The 13886-nt window shown below is 42.2% G+C and overlaps 1 protein-coding gene across 2 annotated transcripts in view; it reads right to left on the bottom strand.

Moving 5' to 3' along the window:
• Positions 1–13886, bottom strand: part of abcc4 (ATP-binding cassette, sub-family C (CFTR/MRP), member 4) — a 516215-nt gene that overhangs the window by 459715 nt on the left and 42614 nt on the right. Inside the window, exon 2 of one of the 2 annotated variants that reach the window (XM_041199135.1) lies at positions 7115–7150. The exons of the other annotated variant lie outside the window; for it this stretch is intronic. The gene's annotated coding sequence lies outside the window, so the exon portion shown is untranslated. The remainder of the gene's footprint in view (positions 1–7114; positions 7151–13886) is intronic. 2 annotated transcript variants of the gene reach the window in all.

Raw genomic sequence — 13886 nt, 5'->3', positions numbered from 1 at the left:
TTAGCACATTCCTTAGATAATATCACCACCTTCAACACCTCTTTGTCCTTTTGTCTGTGACATCTATTTGTTATCTCCACCTATTACTTGCTGCTTGTCCCAACAACCCACCCCACCCCCCTTTAAACCAGCTTATATTTCACCCCTTTCCTATTTTTACTTAGTTCTGTTGAAGAGTCACGAGGACTCGAAACGTCAACTGTGCTCTCCTCCGCTGATGCTGCTAGACCTGCTGAGTTTTTCCAGGTATTTCTGTTTTTGTTTTTGCTTTGGATTTCCAGCATCCACAGTTTTTTGCTTTTAGATCATAAATACAAGGTAGTCCTAATAAATCAAGAAGGAATTCAGGAGAAACTTCTTCACTTGGTGTATGAAAGCTCTGTACTTCACGTAGTAGTAGAGCCAATGCCATTGATGCATTTAAGGGTAAGTCAGAGTACTATGTTGGTGGGGGTGGGTAAGGGTGGGGGCAAATATAATTACTGCCTGCTGATGCTAGACCTTGGTTTGTTAATTTTCTACTATGATTTCCCACCATGGCTTTCTTGGAGGCAAAAGAACAGCACAGGAAAAGACAAAGTTGTGCAGAGAGTCACCCTTAAGTTGAAAAAAGTACCAAGTGACCAGGGAATGCACTAACTTCACAGAAACTACCTCCATCTCAGCCAGGAGCAGCACATAAGATGACTCTGCTTCCTAATGGAAGTCATCCAAGAGTTGCCAAAGTTGGTGCAAACATACACCCACACATTGCCATTGACAATCAAACTGATCACCAGAATTTTTGTTTATTTGCTTCTAGCTGCTTTCATGGGACTTCAAGGGATTCCCACCAGATCATCCAATCAGTTATCAGCTCATATATGATGCTTTGCTTCCCCGTGCAACGCCTTCCCCTGGATCAAAGGTCACAGCTTCAGAAAGCTGTGGGGATTTGTGCGAGTCCCAAAGTTCATGGGTCTGTTGGTGGAACTCATGGGGCTACATCCTTTTATCCATGAAACATCGTACAACAGAAAAAGTATTCCACTTCATGAATGGACAGCCAGTTGTATCACAATGATCACAGAAACATGCATGCCTGAGAATTTACCATTACTCATTTTATTCTTCGAAAACCAAAGTTGAGTGTCCCACCGAATCCCGGGGCATAAAGGGTACCTCATCCATTGGTTACTAACACTTGTACATTCCCAGGACTTAAACAGAGCAGGGGCCCAATAAGATACAATCAATCACTAGGATGGTAGTCAAACACATCATCAGAATGCTGAAGACATGCTTCAGACAGCTCGGTGAGCTTGATGGGGCATTTTAGCGCAGTCCTGTGCAAATGTCTACCACAGTGGTCCTCTGCTGGATGCTGATTAATCCTGCACTGGAAAGAGTACTGCCAATCCTGACAGAGAGGAAAGATTTAACAGAAGGCCACAGGGGAAGAAGGTAAGCAGCAGCAAGAAGAGAAACAAAATGCCATGGGAAACTTAGTGGCTGAGTAGACACTTTGTCCTGTGAACCAGCAGTCCCACTGCAGAAACATTCCACATAATAATGTGATCTCTGACCATCCACCACACCACTCTAATCTCGGTAAGCATCCAAGCGTCATTTCTCATGCCTCACATATCAACACACAAACTTCTAAACTATAGAAAAAACTGAGACAACATAACTTCCCTCATTAGCTGTTCAAAATACAATTTTTGCACCACTGTCTATTGCTTGGTGCACTGTTATCGCTATGCCTAAACTGGTGCTTCTTCTAAGTGTTAACTGCAAAACTGGAACAAGTAAGGTGGTTAACTACTGACTACATGCAGCACGTTAGGACTATGGTTGTCTTCCTTTCTTGGAGTCAATGTGTTGAGAATGTCTCTAGAGTTGTTTCCTATTCAGTCCATTTTCCAGTCTTACTGTCAAACAAGTAGGCATTGGGGAGGACTGGTCAGAGGACTCTCCATTAAGGCAGACAGCAGATTATCCAAGATCCTTTCTGTCAAACCACAAGTACTGGACACTGGTCTGCTAGGCCACTGGTCAGCAGGAACAGGGAAGCCTTGATTGACGTTGTCTCCAACTGGTTGTTAATTCTGTACAATTCATTGCAGTAGCCAGACAGCAGCATGTCCTACCGCATGTGTTTTGTGCCCATCCTGGATATACCCGCAGCACTCCTACATAAGTGACTTGGTTGGAATAGAGAGTAAAATTTCAAAATTTGCCAATGATACACTAACTTGGAGGAGTGGCAAGCAGTGAAGATAACACAAATCAACTGCAACAGGGCATAGATAGGATAGCAGAATGGCCAAACAAGTCACAAATGGAATTTAATACAGAGAAGTGCAAGGTGATTTTTTTTTTAAGAAGGGATCAGGAAGTCAGTATAGTTCTAAAGATTGTGCAGGGACAGAGGGAACTGAGGTGCATGTGCATAGATCCTTGAAGGTGGTCAAATTTACCAAGAGTAGTTAGCATATGGGATTTTGGAATGAAGACAAAAAAACGCTGGAAAAACTCAGCAGGTCCGACAGCATCTGTGGAGAGAAAGACAGAGTTAATGCTTCGAGTCTGTATGACTCTTCTTCTTCCGAATGATTCTTCTTCGAGTCATATGGACTCAAAGCATTAACTCTGTCTTTCTCTCCACAGATGCTGTCAGACCTGCTGAGTTTTTCCTGCATTTTTTTTCATTCCAAAATCCCATGTGCTAACTACTCTTGGTATACTTTGCCATCTTCAAAGATCTATGCACATGCACCTCAGTTCCCTCTGTCTCTGCATAATCACAATGCTGAGCTTTTCTGGCATTTTTGTTTTTGTTTCAGATTTCCAACATCCGCAGTATTTTGCCTTTATATGGGATTTTGGGCTTCATAAATAGAGGCATTGAGTACAAAAGTAGGGAAGTTAATCTGAACCTTTATAAAGCTCCGGTTAGGCCACAAGTAAAGTATTGTTTCTGGTTACCATGCTTTAGAAAGGATGTGAGGGTCCTTGGCAAGGTGCGGAGGGGATTTACCAGAATGATTTAGCTCCAAGGTTACAGTTGAGCAGTTGAGGTTGTTCTCGTTTGGAACAAAGGAGATTGAGAGGAGGTTTGATAGAGGTGTACAAGATTATGACAGTTTGGATGTATGTATCAGTGATGGTACTCATGATAGCATCATGAAGTTTAGGTTAGCTCAGGAAAAGGATAAGGGAGCTAAGAACAGATCTGTTCCAAGTAAATTGGAATCAAAGGTTGGCAGCAAAAACTAACGAAACAGTGGACTGCATTTTAAAGAGGAGCTGGCAAAGGCAGAGGAACAGGGTGAATGAGAAAGAAAACAAATCAAAACATCCATACCTTGGAAGATGACAGCAAGTTTGAAGATACGATAAACATAGGAACTATACAACGGCATGAAATGGCTGGATGTGACAGTTCCCAGATGGAAATTCACACAACCATTCAGGTTAGAAATAGGGTGAGAAATAAGCCCACAAGCATAAATTTGAAGCTTGATATTTGAGCAGAGTAAAATGATCCTGCACAGGCTATACAAGATCATCTTTCCTAAAAATTTGAAAGAAATGAGTTACCCAAGAAAGATGCTCTGAAACCAACATCATGCTGACAACATACAGAGGAACTGAGATTTGACAACTAGGAACAACCCAATTCAGAAGGACACACAAAGGAAAAGATGCTAATTATATGATCTATGTCACTGAAACAGATGGTCCTACTATGCTGGGTTCAGTAGTTGCAAAGAACTGAAGCTGATCTCAGTGAACCACGAGATGATGGAGGCATCACTGAAGTTTGAAGGTGAGACACCCATTGAAAAGTGCCCTCTGATCAGAAGCAAGAAAGATCAGGTCCAAATGTATCCAGAGTGTTTTGATGAGGCCTTTTTTTGAGTATTACACCAATATTGATCCAAAGAAGAAACCAGTGATTCATTCCCTATATAAAATACCAATTGAGCTAAAAGGAAAGCTTGAAAGACAGCACCAAGAGATGGAAAAAAATGATCCTTAGTCACAGAGGCTATAGATTGGGTAAATTCCAGCACTGACAAGGGCAAACATATTCAGCAAGCTTGATGACAGAAGTGGCTACTGGAATGTGAAGCGCGAGGATGCTTCGCTGTTGACAACATTCAACACACACTTTGGATGGTAAAAATTCCTGCATTCACCTTGTGACCTTAAGAGGAACCAGAATATATTCCAACAGAAAGTCGACATGACACATAAGATGTAAAGCAGCAGTTGCCACAGGGATGATATCCAGATATACAGTCTAGATGAAAAAGATCATGACCACCATCTACTTGAAGCTATAGAGTGAACCAGGAAAGTGGGATTCATCTAAACACGAGACAAATGCATTGTGAAGGTGATAGAATGCCAGTTCTTCTGAACAGTGTACGCACCTGATGGAGTCAAGATGAGTCCTGAAAAAGTCACTGCTATCGCTGAGATGAAATTTCCAAGAAACAAGGAGCCAAAAAGTTTCCTTGGCCTGATCCAGTACATGAGCTCTTTCATATTTCACATGTCAGGACACAGAGCAAACCTAAGAGAGCTGATGAGAGAGGACGTTGAGCAACAGTCATTAGAGTCATGGGAGAAGAGTCTCAGCAAACTCAAAGAATAGTATGCAAGGATACTGTCATAATCACAACAGAAAGAAACCCAGCACTCTGCAAGTACATGCTTCTATAAAGGCAATGGTAGGCGCTGTGGTACAACATGGAAAGACAATAGATTTGCATAGAAAACACTAACTATCACTATCAGCTGAGACCAGATATGCTAACACAAGAGAAGAGCTTTTGGCTGTTGTGTATGTGAGAAATTCCATACATATCTCTGTGGGATAAACCTCATAGTGGAGACTGATCATCATCCACCAGAGCAGATCGAAAAGAAAGATCTGTGTAAAGCTCCAGCAAGGCTGCAGAGTTTATTCTTGAGGCTTCAGAGTTACGATTTCGCTCTGAAATACAAGCCAAGAAGAGGAATGGTGCTGGCAAGCATCCTATATCGGTTGTTGTCATATGAGAAGCACAAGATAAAAGTACTTGATGTAAAGATCCACCATCTAGTGAATGTAATACCACCGAAATTGAGTCAAATTAGAGATGAGACCGGCAAAGAAAAATTTACAGATGCTGCCTCAGCAAGTAAGCCAGGGATGGACTGATAAGAAAAAAGCAAAGACAGCCAGCAATACGACAATATTGATCAATCAAAGATGGCATCTCACTGGAAGATGGTGTTCTGCTTCCAGATCCAGAATCATCATATCCAAAATGATGCGGAGAGAACTTCTCCAGAAGATACATGAAGACCACATGGGAATGGAGAAGTGTAAGCTCAGGCCAGATCAGTTGTGTACCGCACAGGCATCTATCTACAAAGGCATTGAAAGAATGGTATCTATATGCAATGTACACCAGCTATATAGAAATATACAGCAGAAAGAGATTACGAAAGCTAGCAAAGTGCCACCCAGAATCTCAGATTTGTTACAGTACAGGAGGAGCTCATTTAGCCCATTGTATCCGTGCTGGCTCTCCAAATGAGCAATTCACCTAATTCCATTACTCTGCCTTCTCCCTGTAGACCTACACATTATTCCTTTTCAGATAATAATCCCATACCCTTTTGAATGCCTCAACTGAACCTGCCTCCACCACATTCTCAAGTAACCCAGATCCTAACCATTTGCTGCTTGAAAAAATGTCCCCATGTCTCAATTGCTTTTTTTGTGAATTACCTTAAATTTGCGCCCTCTTGCTCTCAATCCTTCCACCAATGGGAGCAGTTTCTCCCTATCTACTTTGCCCAGACCCCTCATGATTTTGAATACCTCTATCAAATCTCCTCTCAACCTTTTCTTTTCCAAGGAAAACATTCCCAACTTCTCTGATCTATCTATGTAACTGAAGTTCCTCACCCCTGGAACCATTCTCATGAATCTTTTCTGCACCATCTCCAAGGCCTTCACATCTTTCCTAAAGAGTGGCACCCAGAACTGGAAGCAATACTCCAGTTGAGGTTGAAACAGTGTCTTATATAAGTTTAACATAACCCTGTTGCTCTTGTACTCTATGCCCCTATTAATAAAGCCTAGGATGATGCATGCCTTATTAATCACACTGTCAACCTGTCCTGTCAGCTTCAATGACTTGTGCGCATATACACCGAGGTCCCTGTGCTCTTGCATTCCTTTCAGAATTGTAGCCTTTATTTTACATTGACTATTTGCATTTGTCCTACCAAAGTGAATCACTTCACACTTCATTGCATTGAATTTCATCTGCCACTTGACCGCCCATTCCACCAATTTGTCCTTTTGAAGTTCTGCACTATCCTCCTCACAGTTTATAATGCTTCCAAATTTCAGATCATCTGCAAGTTTTGAAATTATGCCCTGTACACCAAGGTCTAAGTCATTAATATATATCAGGAAGAGCAAGGGTCCCAACGCTGACCTCTAGGGATCTCCACTACAAACCCTCTTCTAGTCATTAACCACTACTCATTTCCTGTCACTCAGCCAATTTCGAATCCATGTTGCTCCTGTCCTTTTTATTTCATGAGATATAACTATAACACCAGTCTGTTGTGCGGTACTGTATCAAATGCCTTTCGGAAGTCCATATGCACCACATCAAAAGCATTACCCTCATCAACCATCTCTGTTATTTCTTCAAAAATCGCCAGCAAGTTAGTTAAACATGGTTTGCCGTTAAATCCATATTGGCTTTCCTTAATTAATGCACATTTGCCCAAGAGAGCATTGTCTTTGTCCTGAATTATTGTTTCTAGGAGCTTCCCCACGACCAAAATTAAACTGATTGGCCTGTAGTTGCTGGGCTTATCTTTACACCCTTATTTGAACAAGGGTGTAACACTTGCAATTTTCCAGTCCTCTGGCATTACCCGAGTCTAAGAAGGATTGGAAAATTATGGCCAGTGCCTCTGCAATTTCGACTCTCACATCCCTGAATACCCTTAGATGCATATTATCTGATGCTGTATCAACTTTAAGTACAGATAGCCTATCCAATACCTCCTCACCATCAATTTTAAACACTTCAAGTGTCTGAATTACCTCCTCTTTCATCATGATCTGTTCAGCATCTTCTTCCTTGGTAAAAAACAGATGCAAGACATTCATTTAATACTTCAGCTATGACCCTTGCCTCCATTTGTAAATCCCCTTTCTGGTCCCTAATCAGCCCCATGCCTCCTTTTACCACCCTTTTACTTCTTATGTGCCTATAGAAGACATTGGGGTTCATTTTATGTTAGCTGCTACTCTCTTCATACTCTATCTTTGCTTCTCTTATTTGCTTTTTCACTTCCCCTCTGAGCCTTCTATATTCAGCTTGGTTTGCGATTGTATTATCCACTTGGCATTTATCATAAGCACACTTTTTCTCCTTCATCTTAATCTCTATCTCTTTCATCAACCAGGGAGCCCTGGATTTGTTTGATTTACTTTTCCTCTTCATGGGAATATACCTTGACTGTGCACTAACTCTCTTCTTTAAAGGTAGCCCATTGTTCAGTTACCATTTTTTCTAACCTTTGGTTACAATTTATCTGGCCCAGATCCATTAACCTAGGCCATGGCATACTGTGGGTGTTTGTTTATTCACACAGTCAAGAATGGCATTTCAGAATAGCAGACTATTAATCAAAGATCCCTTTCATCAGAAAGTGAAAGATTTGAGAGCTACAACAATCACTTCAGCATACAAGTTCTGTTTGCTGAGCAAGAATTCCTGAAAGAGTAACGTGTGATAATGGAGATCAATTTACTTCCAGAGAGTTTAAGGAATTTGCTGAACATGGGTTCAACATCATCACCACATTAACCAATTAACCATTTTATAGAGAACCTTCATGAAATGCCAAGACACAGAAGAAAATCTAGGCCTTGACTTTTTGTTACCCTGATCAACACCTCTCAAGACTGACATGAAATTAACTGCAGAGCTACTCAATGGCAGAAAGTGCAAGACAATTTTGCCAAGCAAGATACTTCCTCTTGGTCAAAACAATAACTACTCACTGATGCACAGGTAGGAGGAGGTCAACACTTCAACAAGCATGCCAAATCCCTGCCTAAGTTGTTGAAAGGACAAACTGTACATATACAGAGTCCAATCATGAAAACCTACAACCCAGCAAAAGTTATTGGTGAATAAGAGTCATGTAGACTCAAAACGTTAACTCTGTTTCCCTCTACAGATGCTGTTAGACCTGCTGAGTTTTTCCAGCATCTTCCATCTTTGCTCCAAACCATCATTGATGCTTTTACAGAGGCACATGAAAGAATAGGTCTTAGGATAAACATCCAGAAGATAAAGGTCCTCCACTAGCTTGTTCCCGCTGCACAACACAGCCCTCTTCCCCACTCCCCGACTATTGATGGCGAACCATTGAACAACATGGATCATTTCTCACACCTTGGGAGCTTCCTCTCAGCAAGGATACACATCAATGATAAACTCAACATCGCCTCCAGTGTGCCAGCGCAGCCCTCATCATCAAACGCTTTGTTCCTTGGTTGGCCGAAGATCTGAAACCCAGCACCAAGCTCATGGTCTACAGGGCTGCAATGTACAGGAGACACCTTAAAATCCTGGAGTAACATCACCAGCGATGCCACAAAATCCTGCAATTTCAATGGCAGGATAGGCACTCCAATATCAGTGTCCTCTCTCAGGCCAATATCCCCAGCATCAAGGCACTGGTTATGGCTAATCAGCTGCGTTCAACAGGCCACGTCGTCCGCATGCCTGACACAAGACTCCCAAAACAAGATCTCTACTTCAAGCTTCGTAATGGAAAGCAGTTACCAGGACGACAGAGGAAACATTTCAGGGATGTCCTCAAAGTCTCCCAGAAAAAATGCAACATGGGGATATGTTGCTCAAGGCCACCCAAACTGGAGAAGGTGCTAACCATTTCAAACATCTCCGACAGACCCAGGTGGAGCTGAAGCACAAGCAGAGGAAGGAGCATGCCAAAATTCGAGCTTCCCACCCACCCACCTCATCAAACACCCACCTGCCCCACCCGTGGCAGAATGTGCAAGTTCAGCATTGGACTTTTTAGTCACCTCAGGACTGACAATCCCATAGTGGAAGAAAGGCATGCTCGTTCCTAAGGGACTGTTTAAGAAGAAGCGTAGCAATCTAGCGGTCTGCACGTGTGAGCTTTTGAGCATGAATTCCATTTTATTATTTTATTTAGACTGGGTTAAGTATAAGAAAGATAACCTCTTTCTTACGTTAAACTCAAAAAAAATGTCCCATTGGTTCTTTGATGATTACGGCTCGTAAACAGTTAAACACTCATGAATTGGCAAAACATTGTATGTTTTCAAGGAGTTAGATAGAGCTCTTGGGGTGAAAGGGATCAAAGGATATGGGGAGAAAGCAGGATCAGGCTTTTGAGTTGGATGATCAGCCATGCTCATGATGAATGGCGGAGCAGGCTCGAAGGGCCGAATGGCCTACTCCTGCTCCTATTTTTTATGTTTCTATGTAAATCATTTTCAAACAAAACCTGTCGCGGTAAATGAGGAGATGGAAAAGATAGGAGTCATTCGTCCCCTCCTTACCTGATCGTAACAGAAATTTGGAGGTTCTGAGATCAAACCCACAGACAAATTAAATTTGAAGGGGGGAACCAAAGTGATCCCTAGAAGTAATTTTAAAAACTTCAATGAAGGGTTCCTTGTGGTTTTCAGTGCAAGAATACCAAAAATGTCCACATTCAAGGTCAGTGCCTCCCTTGAATAGTGAGGTAACTTGGAGCACCGCCATTCATTGAAGCGCTGATAAATATCTGTTAAAATTTATGGCCAACCATTTTGAAATTGAACTTGAAAAACTGGAGAAAGACATAGGGCCTGAAACAGACAGGCTAGCATTGGCAAAGATACAGCTGGAACAGCGGAGGCTAGACCTAGAATTCCTGGAAAGGGAAAGAGAGAAAGACAAGAAAAAAGAAAGGGAAAGGGAATAACAAGAAAAAGGAAGAGACAGGAATAGGAGGGGGAGAGAGAATTCTAGGAAGGGGAGATAGAAAGAGCTTTCTCGACAGGAAATAGTTAAGGCAGCTCAAACTGAGTAGCAAAAGACCCACTGTCCCCAGGGAAGGCACCACTAGTGAGGGGACTGCACCTAGCTCAGCACAGAGTTGAGCTCTTAATGTACTCCCAAGTGTACCAAGTTCGATGAGGGAAAAGTGGAAACATTTTTCATCTCATTTGAAAAGCTTGCCACGCATTTGAAGTGGTCAGCAGGGGGCTGGACCCTGCTACTGCAAAGCAAAGTAACAGGAAAGGCCCATGAGGTTTATTCCCTATTGTCCGATGAGAATTCATCAAACTATAAGATAAGCTAAAAGGTTATCCAGAGTGCATATGAGCTGGTACCAGCTGCGTACCCCCAAAAATGGCCTGAATGAACTTACATCAAGTTTAAAAGAGTTAAGGAACTTGCTTTCGACTGGTGAGTACAGGTACTTAAGATAGAGTCCACCTATGAAAGCTTCAGAGATGTAATTCTCGAGTTCAGAAACTTCCTTCTCCTTTCCATAAAAATCCATGTGGAAGAACAAAAAGTCTCCAGAGCCATACAGGCAGCCCCATAGCAAAAGACAAAGAGTTAACCAAAACACCTAATATAAACTGGGAACTGGTAATTCTTACAGGCTAGGGAGAGATAAGGAGACAGATGAAGCCAAAGGTGGCTTGAGAGAAAAGGGGAGTAATTAATGAAATGAGGACCTATCCCTAACTTTTAAAAGAAGGAGCTAAAATGGGAACCAATAGGAACCTGCCCAGTGTGTATTCAGTGTGGAAAGCCTGGCCACCTAAGAGAGAACTGGTGGCATGCCAGTCAACCAAAAGCAATGAGGCAGTCAAGACAGTGTCTATGGCCATGAAGGTTATGTTCAAATGAGGCTGAAGGCCAGAATTCCCACCAGGGTTTCACATTTAAAGGGAAAATTACCCCAACTTTTTCCAAAAAGCCAGGAAAGGAGGTCAGCATTATCTGAGATACTGGTTGTTCATGAACTCTGCTTGTGAAAGGAAATGGCAATTTTCCCCTGAAAGCAGAGTGAATATCAGTGTGCTGGTTAAGGGATTCACTGGTGAATATGTAGAGGCTCCTTTAATAAAAGATTACCTGCAGAGCGAACTAGTTACAGGATTAGTAATGGTGGGTGTGATACCAAGTTTACCCATGCAAGGGGCGGACCTTTAATTGGGTATTGACTTAGCTGGGTGGAAGGTAATATCCCCAAAGAATCCAGGGAAGTCCATGGAGGCTGGGAAGACTGAGGGGAACAAGCCAAATCAGGCACAGGTGCAGAGTGCTGAGGAGGGTTCAATGGTCCCACAAGAGGTGATAGAGCCCATAAGGATTGAAGAAGCTAAAGGAAAGCCAGCAGAATTTAAAGGGGTAGGGTTTGAGATGATAGAATTTAAAGGAGCCAGTTAGAGTCCATAGGAATTAAAGTGACCAACTCATGGCTGGAGAAATGGAATGGGAGGGAGGGCTTTAGATTTCAGAGGCACTGGGGCAGGTGGAGCCTGTACAAGAATGAAGGTTATACCTTAACAGGACAGGGGCTAATGTCCTCATTGGAAGGTTTGCTAGTGCTGTTGGGGAGGGGAACCTGACACTAAATTCAGAATGGAGAGGGGAAAAACCTGGCAGTGGGAAGTAGAGAAGTACTAACTGTTGAGGAGGATATATCAGAGAGTAGTATCAAGGTTAATAGAATACTTGGAAAGTTTGATAGAATTAGAGAAGGCAACAGTAAGTCATTAGATGGTGCCAGAGGGGGAAAGTAAAAAAAAAAGCCTAAAGCAGGCATATAGTGCACATATGTGAAATACAGGCACAGGTTGATAAATGTCATTGTTATATTATTGTTATAGCTGAGACCTGGCTCAAAAGAAGGGCAGGATTGGACATTAAATGTTCCTGGGTACAAGGTGTTTAGGAGAGGAAAGCAAGAAAAGTGGGGCGGGGGGGGGGGGGGGGGGGGGGGGGGGGGGGGGGGGTGCGGGGGATGTGGCAGTATTGATTAAAGGTGGCATTATAGTACTGGAGAGAGAGGATATTCCAGAGGGGTTAAGGATGGAATCTCTCTGGTTAGAGGCAAGGAATGAAAAAGATGCTATAACATTAATCAATGTAGTATATAGACCACCAACTAGTGGAAGGGATGTAGAGAAACAAATCTGCAAAGAAATTACAGAAAGGTGCAAGGATTATAGAGTAATTATCATGAGGGACTTCAATTATCTAAATTAGACTGGGATATGAATAGTGCAAAGGGACAAGGAGGGCAAGAGTTCCTGGAATGTGTTCAAGATAATTTTCTGCAGCAGTAGATTTCTGGTCCAACAAGAAGGCAGCCAGTGTTGGACCAGGTTCTAGGAAATGAATTGGCCCAAGTGGATCAACTATCAGTGGGAGAGGCTCTAGGGGACAGTGACCATTGCATCATAAGGTTTAGGTTGGTGATGAAACAGGACAAGGAACAATTCTGAGCAGGGATAATTAATTGGGGGAAAGCCAACTTTGATTGGATGAGAATACATCTGAGTCGAGTGAGTTGGAATCAAGTTTTGGCAGAAAAGACGGTGGCCACCGTCAAAGGAAAATTATAGCGAGCTACATCAAGGTATGTTCCCTTGAAGGGGAAAGGCAGGAAAAATAAATCCAGGGTGCCCTGGATGACGAGAGAGATAGAGGTGAAGATGAAAAGGAAGACGTATGCGTACAACAGGTGTCAGGTAGAAAATACAATGGAGAATCAGGCTGAATATAGAAGGATCAGAGGGGAAATAAAAAAACTTAAAGGAAAAGCAAGAAGAGAGCATGAAAAGAGACTGGCGTTTAACATAAAAGGGAATCCCAAACTCTTCTATAAGCATATAAATAATAAAAGGATGGTAAAAGAAAGAGTGGGGCTGATTAGGAATAAAAAAAGGAGACTTGCTCATGGAGGCAGAAGAAATAACAGAGATATTAAACCTGTCTTTACAAAGGAAGAAAATACTACCCAGGCCAAAGTGACAGACGAGGTAACTGGCACACTAGAAGAATTTACATTGAGAAGGTGGTGTTAGAAAGGCTATACTTAAATAAAATAGATAAGGTGCCAGGACCAGATGAGATATATCTGAGGGAAGTGAGAGTGGAAGTTGCAGAGGCACTAGTGATAATCTTCTTCTAAAGTTCTAATAATCTTCTAATGTTCTTTAGACACAGGGTAGGTACCAGAGGACTGGAGAATTGTGAATGTTACACCCTTGCTCAAAAAGGGATGCAAGGATAAAGCTGGGAACTACAGACCAGTCAGTCTGACCTCAGTGGTAGGGAAACTTCTGAAATCTGTTAGGGACAAAATCAAGTCACTTTGACAAGTGCAGGATAATTAAGGAAAACTAGCATGGATTAATCAAAGGAAAATCATGTTTAACTATCTTGCTGGTGTCTTTTGAGGAGGTAACAGAGAATGTTGATAAGGGCAAGGCTGTTGATGTGGTATCTATGGATTTTCAAAAGGCATTTGATACAGTGCCATACAACTGCCTTGAGAAAAATTCTACTCATGGAATTAAAGAGAAAGTAGGCACTTGGATAAGAAATTGGCTGAGTGACAGGAGACAGAGTAGTGATAAATGGGTGTTTTTTCAGATTGGAGGAAGGTTTGTAGTGGAGTTCCCCAGGGATTAGCGTTGGGACCTTGCTCTTCCTGATTTATATTTATGAAGTATCAGGCTGAGTCTCGTTCAAAGGTGTCGCTTCATAAGTAACTCTGAAGGTGTTGAACCTGTAGTA

The sequence above is a fragment of the Carcharodon carcharias genome, chromosome 11 (assembly GCF_017639515.1).
Source record: "Carcharodon carcharias isolate sCarCar2 chromosome 11, sCarCar2.pri, whole genome shotgun sequence".
In the NCBI taxonomy this organism is placed as follows: Eukaryota; Metazoa; Chordata; class Chondrichthyes; order Lamniformes; family Lamnidae; genus Carcharodon; species Carcharodon carcharias.
Note: the sequence above shows the minus strand (reverse complement) of the source record. Positions and strands in the feature narration are given on the sequence as shown.